Source organism: Lissotriton vulgaris, chromosome 5, assembly GCF_964263255.1.
Source record: "Lissotriton vulgaris chromosome 5, aLisVul1.2, whole genome shotgun sequence".
Classification (NCBI taxonomy): Eukaryota; Metazoa; Chordata; class Amphibia; order Caudata; family Salamandridae; genus Lissotriton; species Lissotriton vulgaris.
In genome coordinates, this window is record NC_141693.1 from 11,954,174 (window position 1) to 11,966,814 (window position 12,641).

The 12,641-nt window shown below is 45.9% G+C and overlaps 1 protein-coding gene across 1 annotated transcript in view; it reads left to right on the forward strand.

Moving 5' to 3' along the window:
• The window catches only part of LOC147709987 (class I histocompatibility antigen, Gogo-C*0203 alpha chain-like), a 452,566-nt gene that overhangs the window by 393,576 nt on the left and 46,349 nt on the right, over positions 1 to 12,641 (forward strand). The window lies entirely within an intron of this gene.

Genomic DNA, 12,641 nt, shown 5'->3' on the forward strand with positions numbered 1-12,641 from the left:
TCCTGTTTGTTTTGTGAAAGAAGCGAAAATTGACCGGGTGGATCTTTTGAATGAATTCAAGAATGTTTTTAGCAATAAAATTGGTCTAGTGAAAGGTGCTGAACACAAAATTAGGTTAATTCCAGGAGCAACTCCAGTTTTTCACAAGGTACGCCCAGTTCCTTTGAGTGTCATGGCAGAATGTTATACATTGATTCTTCATGTAATATGGTTGTCTTTTGTCTTAGTCCTTTCTTTGTGTTTTCTTGTTCTCTGTCTACCACAATGCCTTTGTATGTTCTGACTTCTACCTGGAGAATTCCACTAGTGTCAGTTGGTGGTCTGGTCAGCTGGCGAGGTTTGTGTACTCAGCTGTGTCCTACAATAAATCTACATGTAATCAACTAGAAGTATCCTGTCATCTATCTTCACCTATTTACAACATTTTGGCGACGTTTCAGCTGACCAGACCAGAGAAGAAACCATCTAACACAGTCTGAGTTACACCTCGCGAAAAGAACCCACTGCTCTACACCTATGTGCTGCCAGTCTTATGATCAGAGGAAACAAGAAAGAAGAAACCGCATGAATAAGAGATAAGTCAAATGAATTTTGCGCAACTAAGAAAATTACTGTTTCCTGGCAGCGCTGCGCAACAAGAAATTAAGACTCTGTGGCAATAATTAAGGTGTAGAGAAAACTGAAGAAACTATCCTCAAGTATTTATAGCGCCTTGTTATTTTTGTAGCGCTTTCTAAGTTAATGCAAAACTCAAACTGAACTGTTCCCCAGCCAGCTGCGGCTAATACCAAGGATTTATGGGAATTGCCTATGATAGAGTAACGCATCATCACAAGTATGAGTATAATTTTGGAAAGAAACTGGCAACCTTAGTAATGCGAGAATAATTGGGAGAAGAAACGAGTATTTTCAAATTCTCAAGCAATCTGTTACAAACCACTTTCTCCTTCTGTCAGCTTTGAGCCAAGTATTCATCCTGTCAAAGGAATATTCACACGACGTAACAGGTCAGGAAAACGGTTAGCAAGCGTGAAAGAGTGCTGTATGATTGAAATGGACATATTTTAAAGCAAAGCAAGTGTTCTTTTCTTTTGAATAGCCAAGATATCTCAGAACAGCATGTTGCAATTATCGGCGTGTATGGAAAGATGTGAGAGCTATTTTAAAGACATTTTGTGACAACTTTGAAGAAGAAGGTGAATGATTAATTAAACAGCTGTGCGAGGGAATTTGTATCGGCGAGACTGGTGAAGACAGAACTGGCGTGTGTACAAAACCTGGTTTTACCGTTGGTTCTCAGAGACAGTTCCTTCCCTTTTTGTGGTTGTGCTAACACTGATGACGCAGCCTTTTCATCGTCACACTCTCTCAGAATGTCCAGTGTTCTTGCCGTTGTCCTGTTTGCCACCCATAGTTACAGAAGTGCCTTCACCTTCTCATCGTGCAACGTGAGACGTCACAACGCGACGTGAGCATCCATTTTGTATTCACTGTGTTTCTGTTTCCATGGCAACGGGGCTACGGGAGCACAACGTAAGAGAAGAGGCATGTTTCTAAGTATTTCCTCGTGTGTGGCGCAAAATGGGAGCGCTAAAACCGAGTGTTTTAAGCAACTGTGTGCTACTAGCTTCATGCCGAGGTTTAGGTAAGCCAGCAAAATTAAGTCGACATCCAAAACTATTCCTCGTGTCTTGTGGGCATTGACAGAGAGCGAAGACCAAAGCTCTGTTTTCATGCTCTTTATCTTTGCCTTGTCACTTTCCTGAGTCAGCGCATGTCACGTCTTGACAAGATTGAGCTTGATTCAGCAACAATATTCTGCGCTCCAAGGTCTTTACAGACAGTAAAGGTAAGCCAGCTCATTAACATCATCTTCTAAATGACATTCAACACGGAAGTGTGCACTCGTGTTTTTTTTTTATAGGTTTGGAAACCGTTTTTGTGTGAAATCCTTCATGACAGTGCCATCTTGTGGACTTATTTAGTATTTTTCTTTGGCTTGTTTTATTAAAACTACGATCAGAACAGAGAACTTTAGACCTGAATAAGCAAATCTTATTGTTGTTTCGTTTGAGACATTTGAGAACTTAAGGATAATATGTGCACGGAACCTTCCGAGGGCCTACAAGCAGTGCTAAATCAGTCCATAACTGAGCTGAAGAAGCAAGGCGACAGAGGTAAAAGAAACTGATTTGCGCAAAGGTTGTTTCAAAAGAAAAAATATGGACAATGGTCAAAGAGGAGACAAGAACAAGGAGCGGAATGTCTCAGCGCAAAAGATTGGGCGCATGGACAGTATGTCCACAACGGGGACAAAGGTCCCAGGGGAGACTCTAGACAGTATGTCCACAATGGGGACAAAGGTCCCAGGTGAGAGTCTGGACTGTAAGTCCACAACGGGGACAAAGGTCCCAGGGGAGACTCTAGACTGTATGTCCACAATGGGGACAAAAGTCCCAGGTGAGAGTCTGGACAGAAAGTCCGCAGTGGGGACAAAGGTTCCGAGATTTACAGCAAGGATGGTCGAATCCATCTTTTGGAGTGAAATCTTCAAGAAGGAAAATGATTTTCTTTACATCGCTTGTGATACTGCTCTTAGTAATCTTCAGGAGTACCTACATTTGGAATCTTCTAAGTTTATGTAAGAATGTGGTATCTATAAAGCATGAAGGCGTTTGTTGAACTCTCTATCTTCAACTCAGAGCGTAATGTGTTGCTGGACGGAAACAGATTTTGAGAGAGTGGACTTTCTCTTCCTGTTTTGCTGGTCAAAGACAGTTTGGAGGGAGTGCACTATCTTTTTACGGCCTATTAGTTGTTTTAAGTGTTGTGTCTCACCTCACACTTCACTTTTACACTCTTTGCCCCAATATGCTCTTTTTGCCTTCATGGTTGTAAGTCCAAGGTGAGTAGTCCTAAGTGAGTCTCTGGACAGTAGGTCCACAACATTGATGAAGAATCCAAGTTAGTTACAGAGAAAGGTCGATGTGTGCCTCGGGACCGGAAAGAGACATGGATTTCAGTGTCTAGCTAGGAGAGGACAAAGTTTACCGTCAAGTGGCCGGGACTGAAATTGTACTGATGGTGACTTCAAAACTTAGTAAAATCTGAACTGTGAGTCCTGAAGCATGTCACTGAAGCAAGGTGAGGATTCTGTGTCGGAACGAATCCAAGAGGTAAATTTAAGACTGAAGGGTTTCAAGATCTTCCAGGTCTAAGGATTTGCGACAGCGAGTTGTTACAGAGAGGTTCTGAGAGGAACCAGGACTACGAGCTGTTGTGTCTTCTTGTTAGGCAGCTCATTAGCTTGTATTTTGGGGGTCAATGTGGAAAGTGTGTGGCTGTTCTTTCCCATGGCGGTGTCTTTTACCCAATGGTGTACCCTTCTTTGGGGAGGGGGTGGGGCCAGCCGGTACCCATGGTATACTCTATGTAGGGCGTGTTGGAGTATAAATTCCAAGGTGTGAACCTTGTGCAACGTTTGTTGTAGCTTGTATTTTGGGGGTCAATGTGGAAAGTGTGTGGCTGTTCTTTCCCATGGCGGTGTCTTTTACCCAATGGTGTACCCTTCTTTGGGGAGGGGGTGGGGCCAGCAGGTACCCATGGTATACTCTATGTAAGGCGTGTTGGAGTATAAATTCCAAGGTGTGAACCTTGTGCAACGTTTGTTGTAGCTTGTATTTTGGGGGTCAATGTGGAAAGTGTGTGGCTGTTCTTTCCCATGGCGGTGTCTTTTACCCAATGGTGTACCCTTCTTTGGGGAGGTGGTGGGGCCACTCGGTACCCATGGTATACTCTATGTAGGGCGTGTTGGAGTATAAATCCCAAGGTGTGAGCCTTGTGCAACGTTTGTTGTCACCCTGTTTTGTTGTGTTGTTGGTGGTTAGGTCACCGAGTTTGTTAGTAAATGTTGCATGATTGTGATATGAGAATGCTTGAACCAGATCAACACCAGGTATGTGATGACGGTTTCATGGGTCTGTTCTCCTTTTGTATTCTTTATTATGAGGTTGCACTGACATCTGGTGCCTCGTTCTAGTCTGCAGGGCCATTTCCCCCGATGTACTCTATCTAGGAGGGCTTATGTGTTTTTTTTTTTCCTGGTGTGTTTAACCTTTTGAGCGTTTTGGGGGTCAGTGTGGAAAGTGTTTTGAGAGCTGTTGTGGCTCTACTTTCCTATGGTGGTGTCTTTTACCCAATGGTGTACCCTTCTTTGGGGAGGGTGTGGGGCCAGTTGGTACCCATGGTATAGCCTATGTAGGGCATGTTGGTGTATAAGTTCCAGGGTGTGAACCCTGTGCAACCTGTTGTGTGTTATATGGCGCTGTTTTTACCCATTGGTGTACCTTTCTTTGAGGAGGGGGTGGGGCCTGTTGGTACCCATGGTATACCCTTTGTAGGGCATGTTGTAAGTTTGGTTTCAGGGTTTGAACTCTGTGTTGTACCCTTCTTTGGAGAAATAGTGTTGGAAGTTAGTCAATCTCCAAGTTAACCATCCTGTGCTGTCGTGTGGTGTAGCCTACTTTGGAGGGTGTGGAGTTGGTGAGCAATCAATACCTATATTAGTTCTCAGGTTGACTGGTTTGGTTTTTCTGAAATGGGTAGTACTGTTAGTGCTGCTCTTATTAGTCATTGCCCATTTCAGTTCCCAGGTTGTCTATCCTGAGGTGTACCCTGTTTAAGGAAAGTTGTGTTATTACTTTCTTGGGGTATGTTGTGTTTCTCCCAAGGGTCTATGTTTATACCTACCTTTGTTAATAGGGTTTCTACCCGGTTTCTCTGAGGGAGGGGGATGGAGTGTAATGATATTTCGGATACCTGGTGTGGTTCTTAATTGGTGTTGTGTATCTTGTTATTGTACAACACGGGGTAGGTGTTGTTTGGTTGTTTGAGTGTTTTGTTTCACCTCACTCTTCACTCTTCATCCTGTGTCTCTGAATACTCTTTTGTCTTTGTGATTGTCGTTGCAGTCTCTTGTATTGTAATCTTTGTTTTCCTTTATTTCTTTTCTTTTCTATAAAGGAGGGAGATGTGTTATACATTGATTCTTCATGTAATATGGTTGTCTTTTGTCTTAGTCCTTTCTTTGTGTTTTCTTGTTCTCTGTCTACCACAATGCCTTTGTATGTTCTGACTTCTACCTGGAGAATTCCACTAGTGTCAGTTGGTGGTCTGGTCAGCTGGCGAGGTTTGTGTACTCAGCTGTGTCCTACAATAAATCTACATGTAATCAACTAGAAGTATCCTGTCATCTATCTTCACCTATTTACAACACAGAACTTAAGAAAATGCTTGAGGATTTATGCAATGATAAAATTATTGAACCCTCTGAATCCTCCCAATGGGTCGCCCCCATCGTCGTAGCCCGAAAAAAGAATAATGAGATCAGGTTATGTGCGGACCTCAGGGGTCTCAACAAAAATATTAAGATTGACTGTCACCCTCTCCCAAAGATTCAGGAACTGTTGGCAAATCTAGGTGGGGCCAAATGGTTTTCACTTTTGGATCTAAAATCCGCTTATCATCAGATCCCCTTGTCAAGGGATTCACAAGAACTGACTACCTTTGTTACCCCATTCGGCACTTTAAAATTTTTGAGGCTGCCGTTTGGGTTAGCATCGGCAGCCAGTGTCTTTCAAAGATTGATGGATTCCTTATTTAAAGATCTGGTAGGGGTTCAAGCGTATTTGGACGATATTTTAATTTTTGCAAAGACAATGGATGAACATAACATTTTATTGAGGAAAGTGTTGTCCATTCTTGGTGGAAGAGGGATGACTGTGAGAGAGGACAAGTGTAAGTTTGGGGTGTCTGAGTTGGAATACTTGGGCCATATGATTTCTGAGTCTGGTATCAAACCAAAGTTTCTGTAGTCAGAGCTCTTATGGAAGCCAAACCTCCAGGGGATAAAGATTCTCTGCGTTCTTTCCTAGGGCTAGCAGAATATTATGCCAGGTTTGTGGAAAATTATGCGCATGTGGTGGAACCTCTTTGTCTGCTTCTTAAGAAAGGTCAGAAATTCATTTGGTCTAAGGATTTGGATGAATCCTTTGTTAGGGTCAAGGAGTTGATTGTTTCAGCGCGGTCACTTCATGCTTTCAGGGATGATTCTCCTCAGTGGACGCTAGTATGAAAGGTTTGGGTGCGGTGTTGAGTCAGCAGGTGGATGGTAATGAGCAAACTGTAGCTTTTGCTTCAAGGTCTTTGAAAGATTTTGAGAAACACTATAGCACAATTGAGAGAGGGGCGTTGGCCTGTGTGTGGGCTGCTCAGAAATTTAAAATGTACATCTGGGGTCGTACATTTGTAATGTTATCGGATCATAAACCTCTTTCTTTTATTTTTAGTAAGGTGTCTGGTTCTAACAGTCTTTCTCCTAGGTTAACCAGACTGGTCTCTAAACTTCAGGAGTTTAATTTTGAGTTAAGACATATTGCCGGTGGTAAACATTTCAGGGCTGATTGTTTATCCAGGATGTTGATGGATAAGGATGATGATGATGATATGGTGGAGGAGGACGTGGAATGTGTGTCGGTGGTAGATGCCGTTGAGGAATGGAGTTCTGCTATTTCTGAAAAGGACTGGAAAGAAGCTAGTTTGAAGGATGTCATTTTGTCTCAAGCGTTGGAGTTTTCTTCTAAGGTTTGGCCTGACATGAGGAATTTATCGGGTGATTTGAAGAATTTTGCTCAAGTTGCTGAGGAACTTCCTGTGAAAGATGGCGTCTTGTTGAGAGGTGACAAATTTGTTCCACCTAGCGGTTTGAGAAATGTTATCGTTAAGCTAGCCCACAATGGTCACTTGGGGGTGACGAAAACATGCATGAGAATTAAATCTCATTATTGGTGGCCGGGCATTGATGCCCAGGTGAGGGCTTTAGTAAAAAGCTGTGAGGAATGCTTGTTGTCGGATAAGCATTGGAAAACACATGATTCTCCATTGCAACCTTCTAAATTTCCTGGGATTGTTTGGGAGAAAGTAGGTCTGGATTTTTCAGGTCCGTATAACGTACTTCCTGAGGGGAAAAGATATCTTATTTTGGCTATTGACTACTTTTCGAAGTGGATGTATTACAGGTTCGTGGAGGCCCCGAATTCGGATAATACTATTTCTTTTTTGGAAAGGGTGTTTTTACTGGAAGGGGCACCTCAGGTTTTGGTATTGGATAATGGGACTCATTTTGTGTCAGACAAAATGTGCAAATTTTTGAAGGTTCATGATGTGAAACAGCTTAAAGTGGCACTTTATTCCCCTTCTTCCAATGGTTTTGTTGAACGTGGGAATAAGATTTTGAAGGAAGGTATTCAAACTGCGTTGGCCTCTGGGTAGATGTCTTTAAATTTCTTGAAAAGAAAATTTGGAATTATAACATCTCTCCTCATTGCACCACTCAGGTGTCTCCCTTCGAATTGTTGAGGGGAAGAAAGTTGCATTCTCCTTTATTTCCTTCATGGCTTGGTAGGATGGATTCGAATCAGTGTGTGTTGAATCAGGATGACCTTAATGCTACAGTTAAGCATAAGCAGTCGGTGATGAAAGAGAATTTTGATAGAGTCAAAAATGTGAAGGATGTTCAAATGGCTGTGGGAGACTGGGTTATGATTAAAAAACCCTACAGGGTTGCAAAAGGGATTTCTGTTTTTTCGAGTCCCGTCCAGGTTGTTAAAGTTAGCAAAAATGCTGTTTTCTTGAGCAGTCTACACCATTAGAGCATGCCCGCGCAAGTGGAACAGGATATGGACCCCATGGAATACGTTCAGGGGGGATATATGTGAAGCACTGGAAGAGGAAGACGCACTGACATCCGACGAGGAAGATGAAGATGACTAGTAAGAATGTAGGGAGAGGTAGAAGTAGGACCCCAACTTCTGCAAGGCACTAGAAGTAAGGAGGGGGGGAAGATGGGAGGCGTGACGGATGTATTGGTGGTAGCGGGGTAGTAACCTACCATAGAAGTAGGGTCAACAGCGAACTGCAGGGCCCTGGACGTGCGTTAAAAAAACAGACGTGGGATATCTAAGACCGAAGTAGGGGAGTCATACCAGTTTCTAGAAGAATATAGACCGAATGTGGTAACTTCTTGTTGGTTTTATTGTTTAACGTTATAAAATATAAAATTAGACCTCTATAATTCGTATTGAGATAATGACACACCCGTAAGGGTGACAGTGAGATGCCGCCGCGCCCCCGGGATGGCGGCTACTGGGCTGTGTACTAAATCAACTAAAATATTTAACATACGATGGCGGCCGGCCCCGGAGGATATAGGCCAGAAGCTGTGTAATGTGATAAACGTAAATAAAGGTCTCCCAAAAAAAATAAAAAAATGCTGTTTTCTTGGGTGACAAGGGCTGGTGGAATGTCAGACAATTGGCGAAATCGACTGGGGAGCAAGCTGCACTTATCTGTAAGAGGAAAAATTTGTCGACTCAAGAGGGGTGTGATTGGATGCATTGGTTACAACTAGATGTTAAATTGGATTCTCATCCTCTCACTTCCACGGATGATATTTCTTCTGCTTCCTCTGGCAATGCTGATAATTCTGCTGTCCCTTCTTGTAGTCGCAGTGGACGTATCAGAAAAGTCCCAGCAAGATATATTGAATTTATTTCTTATTGATCATTGCATTTCTTGATGTAGTGTAATGTATTTGAAATGTATTTACTTCTCGTGCGTAGTTTGTATTGGTATCGCATGCGCTAGCGCATGCTGAGAATGTATTCTTTTAAATGTATGGAGCCTTCAGATGCCAGGGGTCCGTTGTATATCTTCAGTTGGTTGTCGGACTCCTGGCTGACGAGGCGCTCCTCTTGTGATTGGAAACCTATGGAATAAACTTCTTTTATAAACTTCTGATTCTTGGATTTAATAAGACTTACAGTCTTCTACACTCTTAACAATCCTAGAGGACAAATGTGGAGATGCAACAGAAGTAGTATTAGCATTCTCACTAACTTCTCACTAACCTTCATCACATCGAGCCCCTTTACAAACTGAGACCCTATTGAGATTCCAAATTCTGTGATCCTGAGTTTTAACAGCATTTTTAAAAACCTTTATAACCTGTATGGGTTTGGAAAATCTAACCTTGGTACCAGGTTGCCTAATGCCTAATGACAACCAAGTCACTAAGCTTTACCATGGCCTCTTTGGATGATTTCTTAAAGTCAAAATTTATTTTCCTAGATAAGCACTTGGCTTTCTCTCTCTTACGCCAGTCAGGAGAAACCTTTGCAGACGAAGAGCTAGAGGCAGCCTCTTCTAGATGTCTGACCCAAGGTGGCTCTACTAAAGTACAAGGAGACCTACCCCTAAAGAGAACAAAAGGTGACTTCCCAGTCATGCTGTGGGGTGTAAGCCTATAATTCTCAACCTTTTTGAGAACCTCCTCTTTTCAGTTGATACCATGATGGTCTCCTTCAACACCCTAATAAACCTTCTACCATTCCACTGGTTTTTGGGTGGTAAAGGAAACACCTCTTGTGCTTTATGCCATGATTTTTAGGTCTCGCCTAGACGAAAGCAAAAGCGAAGCTTTTGCTGTCTAGTGCGAGACAACTTATGTAATCACTTTTGGGGGAATGTGAACAGCAGACTGTCACGAGTTTCTCCTGCTGGAGATTTGACCTCGTGAACGCGCACGTTATTTCCGTGCGCACACAGCCAGCCCCACACCCCTGCTCACAGATTACACAGGCACACGCTGCAGCCCCCCCCACCCCCACACATACAGACATGCACGCATTCACACGCCGCTGCCCCCCCCCGCACAGACACCCCCTCCCCCCACCCCTCACCCCCCCTCCGCCCCATGCATCGGGAGATCTGCCAATCCTTCAGGGGATTACACATGCGTAATGAAGTGTGTGCATGCATTTTTGTTTGAATCTGTTTATTGTTTTTTCCAGACATTAACAAAGTTTACATATAGCAAGGCATATCACATCGAGATCATCTAATGACGCGTGTGCATGCATAACCACACATGGGCATTCAAATGGAAAACTGTGGGTGCCATGTTCTTTATATTTTTTATTTACTGATTTAATATTGCAGACTCCACTTACATCGGTACATTAAAAAGACATTGAATTTTCACTAAAGCATTTTTCATATAGCCGAGCGTCTCTGCAGGAAATGGCAGCTGCCGTGCGCAGAAAAACATGTTCTTTGCCATGCTATTCAGCCTAAGACCCTTGAGCAACTCTGAGCCAAAAGTGTGTTTGGTTGTGTTGCAAAGTGCCCCTGTCGTCCACAGATACTGCCCGTGCGCACACAGCCAGCCCCACACCCCTGCTCACAGATTACACAGGCACACGCTGCAGCCCCCCCCCACACATACAGACACGCACGCATTCACACGCCGCTGCCCCCCCTGCACAGACAACCACCCCCCCGCCCCATGCATCGGGAGATCTGCCATACCTTCAGGGGATTACACAGGCACACACTGCAGCCCCCCCCACACACATACAGACACGCACGCATACACACGCCACTGCCCCCCCTGCACAGACAAACCCCCCCCCGCCCCATGCATCGGGAGATCTGCCATACCTTCAGGGGATTACACAGGCACACGCTGCAGCCCCCCCCACACACATACAGACACGCACGCATACACACGCCGCTGCCCTGCTCACAGATTGCACAGGCCCACGCTGCAGCCCCCCCGCCCCACACATACAGACACGCACGCATTCACACGCCGCTGCCCCCCCCGCCCCATGCATCGGGAGATCTGCCATACCTTCAGGGGATTACACAGGCACACGCTGCAGCCCCCCCCCTGCACAGACAAACCCCCCCTCCCCCCGCCCCATGCATCAGGAGATCTGCCATACCTTCAGGGGATTACACAGGCACACGCTGCAGCCCCCCCCACACACATACAGACACGCACGCATACACACGCCGCTGCCCTGCTCACAGATTACACAGGCACACGCTGTAGCCCCCCCACACATACAGACACGCACGCATTCACACGCCGCTGCCCCCCCCCCCCCCCCTGCACAGACAAACCCCCCCCGCCCCATGCATCTGGAGATCTGCCATACCTTCAGGGGATTACACATGCGTAATGAAGTGTGTGCATGCATTTTTGTTTGAATCTGTTTATTGTTTTTTGCAGACATTAACAAAGTTTACATATAGCAAGGCATATCACATCGAGATCATCTAATGACGCGTGTGCATGCATAACCACACATGGGCATTCAAATGGAACACTGTGGGTGCCATGTTCTTTATATTTTTTATTTACTGATTTAATATTGCAGACTCCGCTTACATCGGTACATTAAAAAGACATTGAATTTTCACTAAAGCATTTTTCATATAGCCGAGCGTCTCTGCAGGAAACGGCAGCTGCAGTGCGCAGAAAAACATGTTCTTTGCCATGCTATTCAGCCTAAGACCCTTGAGCAACTCTGAGCCAAAAGTGTGTTTGGTTGTGTTGCAAAGTGCCCCTGTCGTCCACAGATACTGCCCGTGCGCACACAGCCAGCCCCACACCCTTGCTCACAGATTAGACAGGCACACGCCGCTGCCCCCCCCCCCTGCACAGACAAACCCCCCCCCCCCCGCCCCATGCATCGGGAGATCTGCCATACCTTCAGGGTATTACACAGGCACATGCTGCAGCCCCCCCCCCCACACACATACAGACACGCACGCATACACACGCCGCTGCCCCCCCCGCACAGACAAAACCCCCTCCCCCGCCCGTTGCATCGGGAGATCTGCCATACCTTCAGGGGATTACACAGGCACACGCTGCAGCCCCCCCCACACACATACAGACACGCACGCATACACACGCCGTTGCCCCCCCCTGCACAGACAACCCCCCCCGCCCCGCCCCATGCATCGGGAGATCTGCCATACCTTCAGGGGAAGGACCGAGAGTGGCTGCGAAACCGGCAGCTTCCCCCAGACCGGGGGCGCATCTCCACCAACATCGCAGAAAGCGGCGGTTGCAGGCCCCCACCGTAAGAAACAGGCCCCGCGGTGCGCACACTGGGAATAACAAAAGGGGAGGAGATCCATGGCGCGCGACACGGCACAGGGAGGCGGTGCGCGCCACGCCTCCCTCGCTGCCTGGAACGTGTGTGCGTGCTCCCCAGCCTGTCGCGAGCACGCCGCCTTCTGGTTTAAAGGAATGGAGAGATTCTGGATACATGTTGTCCAGATATCGAATCTCTCTTGATGAAAACATGTTATTGTTGCACAGTTTGAGGGTGTGCATTAGTCAGGCGGTTCTTGTATGTATGTTTGCAGCTTTATATAACGTGGACTTGGCCTAACGGCCTTGGCCTTACATCAGAGCCAGAACGGGAGAAGTTAATTAGTTTGCCCAGAATCACAGTCTGATGCGCTGTGGCCGGGATTCGAACCTGGTTTGCCGCTCCAAAGTGGGCAGCTCTAGCCGCTAGGGCGCAGGTAGCCCATCCCAGCTTGAATCTGAGACTGTCGGATCTCTGCAGTAAGAGCATTAACCCGAAGCGCTATCTTACCTCAATGGAAAGAAGTGACTGCGGTGGACAGTGGCCCATATCAAAGGGCGCGCCGAATTCGGGCCCTCTAGGTATACACTCTGCCCCACCCAAGGCCGAATCAGGGCCCGCTAGGGGTCGCTC